Raw genomic sequence first — 12402 nt, 5'->3', positions numbered from 1 at the left:
GAATACCTTAAAGGGACAGTCCAGAATTTTGGACATAGGACCTCATTTCCTAGTTAGCCAGAGTATTGGAGACATGTGGAGACACTTTTTAAAATATTCCTTCCAATCCTTGTATTTGCAGAGTTGCTGGTGCTAGGCTAGTGAATGTCAATGGCCATAGTTAGCCTGTCACTAAAAACAGACTAAAAACAACACCGAAGCAAAACAATTATTACGCCAGACTATAGATGTAAATGTCTGTGTTGATAGAGTAATGTTTGAAATAAAAATAATGCATGATTCGTTGCATGTTGAAGGACTATTTCTCAGCAGCAGCGGAATTTTACTTCCAAGTTTTCTATCAGAAAGTACAATTCGATGCTGCTGCTCAGACATAAATCCTTCAAATGCAAGGTTGGTTTTACTTCTAAAATTATTCTATCAACACAGACATTCATAACAACAGTCTGGCGTAATAATAGATTTATTTCAAGTGCACTGTGGAGTGGTTAAGACTGTTTTTAGTGGCAGGCTAACTATGGCCATTGACATGCACTAGCCTAGCACCAGCGACTTCTGCAAATACAAGGACTAGATGGACTATTTTAAAAAAGTGTCTCCACATATCTCCAAATTTCTTGACTGTCCCTTTAATTTGCCTAAAATATACACATGAGACCAATTCTTGATCTGTAGATACCCTTGATCTTGAAAGTGGCCCAAGATGTGGACAAGGGTACAATATTGTCACCCACTGTTCCTGACAAGCACTGCAGGATGGGTCAACCTGGAATATTCCACAGTATGGCGTTAAACATATCTTTCATATAATAATTTACAGTTGTTTCATTTCTGGAAAAAAAATAAAAATAAATAAAAATGCCTTGAAAAACATCCAATTTACTGTAAGCAGGGGTTGCCTCTCCACAGATCTGACCTGCAACTTGACCTGGTGGCTTCACATGCTTTCCTTACTGTAGACAGATATTCTTAATGCTACAGTGTAAAAAAATACAGGCAGCAAATGGACCCTCCACCAGAAAAGTTTGTGCACCTTTAAAATAACTCTCCCTATCGTTCTAACTATGAATTATCCTCTCATACAACATTTTTGGATTTCTCCAGCTTGCTCTATTATAAAACACAGTTGAATTGCTCTGCCCGTTGACACAATCTGCACATTTACACCAGACAACAGCTTTTGTACTCAGCAGAGCTTCCATATTGCTCAGCACTCCATGTTGATTTACCCAAAGCTGTTTCCACAAAATGCCCACTAATGCCTTGTCCCTAAGATCTCAAATCAAGGGCCCTTCACAGACGCATGGTAAGCAGCGTGGCAGTTTTTGTTGCTTGTGGTGCAGGTGCGATGGGCTCGGGGTGTGCAATCAGAGCCACTGCTGTGTCTGAAGTAGGCTAATCATGAGAAGATAGGGCTTTAACAGCGGGCGTACATCAGCAGTGATTATTGCGCCTTTTCTCTAGCTCTGATTCAAGTGATCTAGCTCAATACTATAGGAAGAACAAAGGTAATGGACTGAAGAACCCCCCGTCTGCTGGAGGTGTCGTAGCTCTGAATGGAGACAGCCTGTACAAAGCGAACAGGGTCACTTTTGGTATGTAGTTTTCACATACATATCTGAAAAAGTCTTCCAGCCATAACAAAGGATGCCAGGCCATGGATTCTACCTGCATTACACACACTTCCATCCATAAACTTCTGAGTGAGACTATGTTTGCATGAGGAATCCAACATTTACTAATAGTAAACAGAAAATTTCAAATAATCTCAGCTTTCTGTAAAATATATTGAACAACAGTTGAACAATACCCATAACATTGGATTATTTTGGTCAATACTCAAAAGAAGGCCTTAAATTACTTTGAAAAAGTCATGAAGTATTTTTTCCACTGCCCAGTTTCATCCTCAGTGCATAAGATTTGACATTTCAAACTATTTGACAAATCAGACTAGTGAGTAAAAATGAGAAATCACTGAATGCTTACGTAAACATGTAACAAATGATTTAGATTTTGTTGTTACTTGTTCCAAATCCATATCGGCTCATCCCTTGTACATATATTTTAATGTAACTGAGCTGCATCTAAACACAGACTGGGCTGAAAAATAATGTAGTGTGTAATTTATTGGGATTACTGAGTTTTATAATATTGCAAGTGCATGCAAAACTTTAGAAGTCATAAGCACAACGACTAATATCGACATTTAAGGGCCCATGTTACGCTATTTTCTGATTTATGTTGTAATGTTGTTTCCTTGTTAAAAACATACTTGGAGTTGTGTTTTGTTTCATTCACACATGTTTAACATTTAACATTTGCATATTTAGGCTGAGTTCTTCTCTCTTCTCTGTTCCACCTTGTGATGTCATGTGGTAATACAGGAAGTGCTCCACTGTGTTTTTGACTCCATGCACCTTCACTAGAATCATTTGGATGATTTGAGCCTTGGAATTGCCAATCTTTACTGAACTAAATGTAAAAATGTAGCTGTTAACTTGAAAATTACCACTGCATGGCATCACTTTGAGGTTTGGAGAAGTAGACTAATAATAAAAGGTTACTCAAACGTGTAAATGAAACAAAACACAACTCCAGTTATGTTTTTGATGATGTACAACATTATAATGTGGCTTAAAGCTCACAAGAGTCAACTTTTTGTAATGTAGCACCTTTAAAGAATTGACCAGCAACTAATTTACTAACTCACAATACAGACACGAGCTTGAAAAAACATTAAAAGCAACATAAAGTGCCAGTTGCTTTCCATTCTGTTATGTAAAGATTTCTTGCCTACAGTGTTTTTCTTTTGTTAGTTTTTTTGCTTTAGTCTTCAACCTATTCAAAATCAGTGGACTTAAAAGCATAAAACAGACCATTTCATGTTAGTAGAGCAATTTAGTATCACAGTGTTAAACAAAGGCTAATACATAGAAATGGAGTAGGTTGAAACATGAAGCCCATCAGTATACATACCACATTGCCTGCTTACATCTGTGGTGGTAATAGCTGTTTACATTTAGGGCAAGAAAAATATACATGAAAACTCTGACAACACATAAATAGCCAAAAAACATTCAATACCAGCATTAACTTTCAGCATATATTTTCTATGAATCCAGCAACAAACAAAATGATATCTTTTGACCTTTCTGTAGAATAAATTACATCACAGTTGCAAGTATTCAGCTCACAAAACATTAGATTAATCCATTGTACAGACCCACACCAGGCTTCCGAGGAACAAAAGAAAGCTTTACAATGACATAAAAGCCAGCCCTGCAGATCAGTAAGAGGCAACAATGCTCAAGAGACACTGGATTGTGAGTGCAGACCTATAGTGCAAACCCTAGTGGCTTTTTCACTTTTAAATGGCACAAGCGTGTATTGTGCAAAACCTACTTTGAGTTTTCGACAATATTCAACCAATTACCTTCTACTGAATCAAGCAATCTGACTGCACCAGCACACACAACAAAACTGATAAGCATTTTGGTGTTTTATATTCAACAAAAAGAGCAACTACCGTAAATTCCAGACTATAAGCCGCAATTTTTTTTTTCACGCTTTGAACCCTGTGGCTAATAAAACGAAGCAGCTAATATATGGACGGATTCTTTCTTTGGCGCAGTTAACACATGGATCTAGAGTTAACATGAAGTTGCTACACTAGCTAGCGATATTGTCAGCATACTCAAATAGTTTATCTCCATGTGATAAAATAAGTTATAAACATTAGTGAGGGGGATACATCTTACCCGTATGCGTAAATGACGAGAAGTAACGTCTCAAACATCAGTAGCCGGATACCTGATTGATAGAACTAGCCCTGCCCGCGAGAGAGCCTGAAATCTGCTGAAATCCTCCAAGACACTGACTGACATGATTCAGACAGGACAGCGGCTCTTTTTGCAGGAGACATGCGCAGTAGAGTGTGGGGAGAGACGGGGGTAATGCACCGAGGAAGATGCTGTTTGATTGTGTTTTGAACAGCTGTTTTGCGCTTATACACACACCCTCCTCATGGAAGACACATGAAGAAATGCAGCTTTTCAGTTAGCGGCAGTTTATGTATCTGTTAAGGAAGAAAACAGAGCTGCTGCACGTGAGCTCGGCATCAGTGAGTCGATGGTGAGATTTTGGCAACGGCAGCGTACAAAGTGACTCAATTCAAAAAGACGACAAAAGCTTTAGAGGCAATAAAAGCAGACGGCCCGAACTTGAAAACGTTCTTGAAGATTTGGACACCTGCGAATTATATTCAGATGCACCTGTATATTTACAGTTTTAAAATTGTTTTTAAATTTTGTTGATGCGACTTATATTCAGGTGTGCTCAATAGTTCAGAAAATACAGTAACTGAAAAAGTGTGGGTTAATGCTAGCTAGCTTGTGACTGTAATATTATTTGAGAGGGACACAAAATCAGCTCACCTGTAGTTCCAGCTAAGTCCGTTCTTTAAAACAAAGCTCAAATTAAAGTCGAACTTAAGTAACAGAGATTTAGACAGAGCAGTGTCTCTAGTTACCTTCCCACCCCCAGGGAATGTTTGTGACATCAGCTGCAAACTTTCAATTACAGCATTGAGAAGTTTTACCAGGGAGATGAGCAGTCCATATAGACATCTGGAGATGGGTGATGATTGTGACAACCGGTGAAGAAATAATCACCAGCTGGTTACTTAAAAACAGTTCAAAATAGTGATGTAGTCTCTTTGTGCTCGCAGTAGGAGGTGAGAAAATTGTGATAACTGGTGTTGTGCAAACATGGCATTTCTTGGTTAAGCACCAGGGTCGGCAAACTGTCAGATAAAGCTGAAAAACTACATCCGATGTGTGCTATTGATTTTCCAGTCTGCTGAGGATGAGCTAAATTATTGTGTAACCTTTTTATAACACTGGGATGAAGGGAATTCTTCTGTCCAGATGTGTTGTGCACCTGTCAAGGAGATGGCCGGTCTACGTTGGATAGAAGAAGGCTCTAAAGAGACGCTGTGCATTTTAAACTATAGTGTTCCTGACAGTGACTAATGAAGCATCTGGGCTGTTGGAGAATGCCACAGAGACAGACTGAATATAACAGTGTTAGAATGGTAGGAATGTTATGTAATATTATATTTGTGTATATTAGACATAGATTTTAGTATAACTATATTTTCAAATTATTGTTATTACTTTGTATTTCCCAATTTTGTTAGGTTGCTCATACCAGCATTATCTCCACCAGGAACTCAAACATGGAATTTGACTTTTGTTTGGTCGGTGGGTGGCATGTAGTTCAGGAGCATATAAAGTATGCCCTTCAAACAAAGCTGTTCCTCCAATGAAAAGTTTCTTTCCAATACCCATTTTCCTAAGTCCTGTTAACTGCAGGCCTGCCATGCCTTGTGTGTTCAGCTTAGTCCTCAGTGTATACTGAGTGGTTTTCTTCACTTCTAAACAGAAATAATGTTCATGTTGCCAAACTAAATGTAAAAAAATACAAAATAAAATATAACACATTTTTTACTTTTTTATATCAACTGCATAAAACAATAATGGTCCAAGTAATTATCCTTGTGGTACTTCATAGTGAACAGTATGTCATTTATAAAAAGCTTATTATTAACATTAAATTGGCATTGATGGGGAAGGTATACACTTAATATAGACAGTTCATGAACAAATTACTACACACAAAGCTTTACATTGTTCATTGCTCTTGTAAAATTGGGAATCCATGCTATATTTGCGTTATATTTTCTGCAAGCAGGTGAAATCTTTCATCCACTTTCATTCATATAATAGATCACCATAGTATGAAATGTAACCAATTTTATTAAATCAAATTACATATAAGTGGAATACAGTATACTTTTAAATCCAACATTGCTGCTTCCATTTTTACATTCATCTATCATGGTTAAATGGACTAAACCAGACATCGCTGGTCTGGCTGCAAAACAGGTCAACTTTAAAGATAGCTTGTTTATCTGGTGCAGGTACGTCAGTGTGGCTTAGTTTATGCTGCGCTCCAGGCCAGGCCGTTTGCCACATGGAAGAGCAGGAATAATGAGAATGCTGAGGGACATGGAGGCTTTCACTGTGTGTTTTTGCCTCTTTTTACTGACACCACAGGACTCACACTGCTTACGAATATATGTAGACCCAACATGCTGATGTTTCGTGACAAGAGATGGGGTCCTGACTCCTATTTTTACTGCAGTTACTTTACAACGAAGGTTTAAGTTACAACAAGAAAACAAACTGATAAAAATGTGTAAAGTGTGCAAAACTAGACTAAGCAAATCTGCTTACCAAATATTTTTATATCCATACCCCTACAGAAAAAAGGCTGTGAAATCCAGTTAACATTTTAAAAGTTAGGTGTACTATGTCACTAGGTGTGACATAGGTGTACTATGTCCCGTTTTTGGTGAAGAGTCCTGCTTGTCTCCATGGAATGAATATAATATGAACCTAATTTACCTTTTCCTCACCAGAAAAGGTAAATATTGCTGATTTAATGTGTAACTAAGAGGGATGTAACAATAAACCAAATATTGTGATATCGTATCGTCTTACAATAATATGATCACAATATATCGAAACACAAGTTCCTTTGCATAAATGCATGGTTTTACAGTAGGAACAGTTTATAAACATAGGGAACTACAAATCCCATGATTCATTTCAGTGTAGGCAACATGAAGAGATATGTTTTTTACTTGAATTCTCTGGATTATGATGGAAATAATTCACACAAAAATCTTCAAGTCAAGGTATTTTAAAAGCAAAAAAGTGTCCCATCTACAATTATATTAGCCTCTTCAAAATATCGCAATAAATATCGTACTGTGAGATGCATATCGTGATATTATTGTACCTTGAGATTTGAATATTGTTACATCCCTAGTAACTAATGTTTATATAATGGGTAAAAATATGAATCAGTATCACAGAGATCAAGACACCAAATATAGTGTCTCCTAGTGTGTAATGATTTTAATGGCACTGAATGTGAATCAGCCATTGGTGTTTAGGTTCTCCAACACACAGTAGTTACAAGACACTAAAAGAACACCATACGTAGCACTCTGCATGTAAACAGGTCTGGAGAGCAGAATGGAGAGGCAGCTGTAGTGTGGTAGGACACGTCACATGGACACTAGTGTAATTGTATTGAAGGAGACAGCACAGTAACTGCAGACAGTGGGACGCCAGTGTAAACGTGGACCAAGCCATCTGTCCCAGCATCTCTCACTACAAACTCACCAACGCTGTATTTACTGAGCTGGGAGAAATGCAGACTTAGCACTTTCATTGTTTAACAAGCGCAGCATTGTAAAACACCAAGGGTCTCTCCTACACATTGATTTAAAATAAAAGTTTGTTTAACTTGGAGTAAAGAAAAACAATGCTGCAAGAAACTGTAAAACATATGGCCCAAAACAGTCCCATTAGCTGGTGGTGTATATTGAATTAGTTGCTTCATTGCTTGTGAATGAGCATTTAAAAACTAAATACTGGCAACTTCAGTGACATACTTTGTAGTAGCAGATTTTCTGAACCAATTTTGAAAAAAGATATTTACCGATAAAGATCTTGAAGGGCCTGTTTTACACTGTTTTCTGATCTCTGTTATAATGTTGTTTCCTCATCAAAAACAAACCTGGAGTTGTATTTTGTTTCATTTAAACATGTTTAACACACACATCTCTGCATGTTTATTCTATGTTCTTCTCTGAAACTGAAAATACTTTGTTCCAAATTGTGATGTCATGTAGTAATACAGTAAGTGCTGCATCCCAATATATATCACCCCTACTTTAAAGAATGGTCAAAGCCCTGGTGGACAATAGATGAAGGAAGAAAGGAGGTATAGCATTTAAAATTATAAGTTAATTTACAAAATGAATTTTAACTGGGAACACTGACCTTACATTTTATTAAACCAGCATAGTTTAAAATTATGTTCAGAGGGACAAATGAAACAGAAACTGAATTGAAGGGGTGTCTTGACTAGCCTGATTCATCAGCCAGTTTCACTTTGTGGAAACCGTCTGACCTTGTAGCATTATGATTAATTCGCTCGACGAAAGGCGGGTACTTTTTTATTTAACCAATCGCTGCTATTTGGTTGTGACGTATGTAATGCACCAAATACTGAAAAAAGAAGGGCAATAACGTCTTTCTCCTTGATAAATTCACCAAACATTCTCTCTGTTCTGGATTTAAATCTCACTGATCTCGGGAATCATTGCCAACACAGAATGTATGACTTCATCTACATCCATCGTGACTGCTTTGTTTATTGTTGTGCTGTATCACAAAAGAGACTCAGAGAGGCACTTGAGTTTGACATCATGGCTTCACAGCTCTTCACTGATTGGTTGGTGTGTGGTCTACAACTTCCAGGGTGCTTGGAAACCGTAGTGTATTCCAATTCCTGACCTAGTCGCTGGAGAGAAAAGAAATTGAGCGGAGATACTAGGTGGCACCAGCCTGGCAATGTCTTGACAATATAAACTTTTGTCTAGTGGACAAATTGAATTTCTCCTTTGCCATGGATTCTACCTGGACGACTGAGGGATTTTTCACACATCTTGCCAATATAGTTTTAACAATTTCAACTTGGTGGATCTTTATTGAACTTAACTTGCATGCACTTGGGACAGTTGTGGTCATTGTCAAAAGATAAAATGACCAAAAGTGAAACTAAATTATCCCCTTTGTGGAGGTTACATGTTATTCATTTACGCTGCAATTCTCAAAGTCAAGATGGAGTCAAAGGGAAGCATATAGTGAAGGGGGTCTCAAACCAATTTAGTTCACCCGCAGCTGAGAAAATGCCAACCGATTCAATGCCCTGGTTCACTGTGGCAGACTGTTAGCTTAGTGCCGCTAGCAGCTCCCGTAGGCTCACGACCTTTCAAATGATTGGTGATTATGTAGTAAGAGCCTTCAGCGAGGACACAGGAGGAGGGAGAGGACTAGAGGAAAGCTGGCTTATTCAAACTGCGGCGGCCATGTTCCACCAGTTTGCAGTCTTTACGGTCGGGTGAACACACTGACTCGGCTGATAGAGGGACATCAGTCACTCAGTTAAAGTGTCCCATCAGCAAAGTAACACAAGAGGTGTCATCAACACTTCACTCAGACAGAGAAAGGTCTATGGAGTTTTACTGTACTTGCATATTGGACAGTTGTGCACAAAAAATAGATTAAAGATTGGTTGAAATTGTAGATTTGTCTTTTTAAAGTTTTTTATGATTATGTAGTGTATAATGTACTAGCAGAGACAAAGATGTGTAGAGAAGTTTTTCATTCAGTCCTCACTTGGAATCTCTAGCCACAGCTGTCTTGAAACCAACTGCCAGAAGTGTGGCTGCCAGTCTGTGCAAACAGCCAAAAGTCTGGGGCAGTTGGTCCACCTACCGCTCCAAGGAGATATTGCATTGAGTGGAATGTTTCACAGTATTGCATTGAACTTTTTTATCTCTATGGATGAACGTTTTAAAGATATTTTAGCAATAATAACACTTGTATCTAACTAAAATATACATAACAGATATGTTTAAAGAGAGGTTTTGTACAACATTGACTTTTTGGAGCTATCTAGCCGGATTCATCAGCCAGTTTCACTTCATAGAAACCGTCTGACCTCGCAGCATTAGGCTTCGTTCGCTCAATGGTGGTGGGTATTTATTTTATTTTTTTATTTAACCAATCGCTACTATTTGGTTGTGACATATGTAATGCACCACTAATGGGGCTAACTGGTATATTAAACTTTTCCCAAATCCTGTAGGATGAAGGGCAATAACATCTTTCCTCTTGATAAAATTCACCGAACATTCTCTTATTTCCAGCTTTAAATCCTCGATCTCGGGAATCGTTACTAACACAGAATGTATGGCTCTTCGCTGATTGGCTGTTGCCCAAACTCGCACTTCCAGGGTTCTTGCAAACCGTCTAGTGTATTCCAATTCCTGGCGTAGTCTGTGGAGAGAAATGAAATTGAGCGGAGGCGCTAGGTGGCACCAGCCTGGCTACTTTCTATCATATTATAACATTAAATACACAAAGCCTGATTCAAAACAATACTCTATAACTTCACAAACCTGATGCAATCTCCAGTAGTTTCATTAGCAAAATACACCCCGATTTGTGTTGTAATAGCGCTCTCATGGAGGAGTGACTTAGGATGGAGAGCAAAAGGTTGGAAGGGGGGCATTAAAAACAAAAGTGATGCATTTTATTCAGGGAATATAGCATTTTCCAAACAATAAAAGGTAATACTGTGATATAAATATGTAATGTGTTAGGAATAAATACCCCATAGAAGTGTAGTACCCCGCTTGAATATGCTATGGAATATTCCAGGGAACACAATAACATCTCCAAGAAGACAAACAGAAAAGTTACAAGTGCACTCTTAAGTTTTTAATACCACTGCCTATATTGAATTGTTTGTTTTTTCACAGTAGGCTTTCAGGTGATTTCTCTCTCTCTCTCTTAAACAACAAAACCCTTCATCTCTAAACCGCACATAAAGCACATGAATGAATAATGAATATTTTTGGCGCATTACCTCAGTTGGCTGTTCACCGCACGGTAGTCACTTCACAGGGAGTCTTTGTTTGTTGTTTTCCGCCACCATTCATAACATTTACCCAAAACGACTGTGAATAATTCAAATGGCACGAAAAAAACACAAACTAAGCAGCGTACAAAAAACAAATGGAATCTATGGGACGAGGTTGGATGTTTGATGAAGCGACGAAAATGCGAGAATGAGTCAGCTCTGTCCCTTTTCCTGTCTATTCACTGAGTTTAATATTCCCTGCTTTATCCATCTGTATCATCCCAGAGTCGGAGCAGGTGATTTCATGCTTTCTGAACACCCCAAAGGTCTTTTTTCCATTCATGTTCTGCCTGTCATAGATCTTAATAAATGATCATCATAAACCATGCTTGGGCAATGGAACCGTTGCTATATTTAGTTCACCATTTTTAGCTGTCTGTTTATCCCATTCGAAACGCCTCAATTTCCACATGAATTTTTTACAAGACGGAAATCTTTACCACTATTGCTTTCTCCAGACCGCTCATAATTCACTGAGTCGTTGGGAATATTGCTGGGTATGACAAGGCAGCGTTGGTTTTGCTGCGGGCACACATAGGGGTCTGTACACTTTGTAATTGGGTCATTACAGCTGTCATCATTCGTTGTGGTCCTAATGGATTGTGCTGTTGATAGAAAAGATGAATTATAAATTGGTGTAGCCGGTCGAGATTGGAAGGGGAGTACAGTTTCCATTTCGGGCTTTGTGGTTCGGTGGAGATACGTCATTTGTTGGTGATACTGATCTCGCTGAGGTCATGCTGAAGAATCTGTGGTTGGTCAAGTTGCAAGTGTGGGCAAACTGCATGACTGATCCTTTCTGTGGTCAGGTGTAGAGCCCGACCGATATGGATTTTGTTGTGGCTGATATGAAACCGATATAATGGGAGTTGGAGCTGCCGATAGCCGATATAATCACCGATATATTTAGTGATGTAAAAATTCACTGTAAATCTTGAATTGATTAAAAAACTTAGGTTTGGCTCTAGTGGATTCTAAATTTGGTTTATTTAGGCAACATTTATTGTTATTTTGACTCTTTACATCATATTTACATACAGTAGATTGGCCTAATGGCATTTTTGCATCACATTCGCTGCTGCTGTCAAACTACGGGTCTACATGCGGCATGAAGAGAAAAAGTGAGAAAAAGAGAAAACACGGCTCCCTATAAGAAGCAGGCTCCCGTTGTTCGCTTCAAAGAGCCGGCTCTAAGAGCCGACCCATAACTCCTAGCTAGTAAACTATCGCTATTAGCCTTTAGCCGTAAATGCTGCGCACCGCGGTAGTTAATTATATGCATAAATGTGGATCATTCACACGTCTATTCACAGCTCATTTACATATCAATATATACGGCCAATATAGTCACTTTACAATAGACCAATAGAAAACAGTCTGTTTATGTGCGGGAGCTACAGCAGCTAACCGCTAACAAAACCTAAACTAGCTTCAAAGTCGATGTATTTCCAACACTCACCGCTCACACAGGCTCCTCTTCACATCACAAGTCTGCACTAATAAATGTCCTTTTAATCCAGACTCAAACCGATTGTCCGAAAAAGAAAATAATCTCAGTGTTGCGCACGGCTGCGGGTGTAAACAAACACACACGAGTGAAGTGACGTCACTCAGGTGGTGTGTTCAGGTACAGTACGGACACAGACAAATGACTCCGCAGATAAATACTGATGCAGAGCCACATATTAGGACATTTATCTGTCTGTAAATTGGATTAAATGAGAGTCTAAGCTTTATAACGAGGTATAACATGCCCACGTGAAATATCGGCCCATA

The sequence above is a fragment of the Boleophthalmus pectinirostris genome, unplaced genomic scaffold (assembly GCF_026225935.1).
Source record: "Boleophthalmus pectinirostris isolate CB_2022bp ecotype Guang Dong unplaced genomic scaffold, ASM2622593v1 HiC_scaffold_9, whole genome shotgun sequence".
Classification (NCBI taxonomy): Eukaryota; Metazoa; Chordata; class Actinopteri; order Gobiiformes; family Gobiidae; genus Boleophthalmus; species Boleophthalmus pectinirostris.
This window is presented reverse-complemented; position numbering follows the sequence as displayed.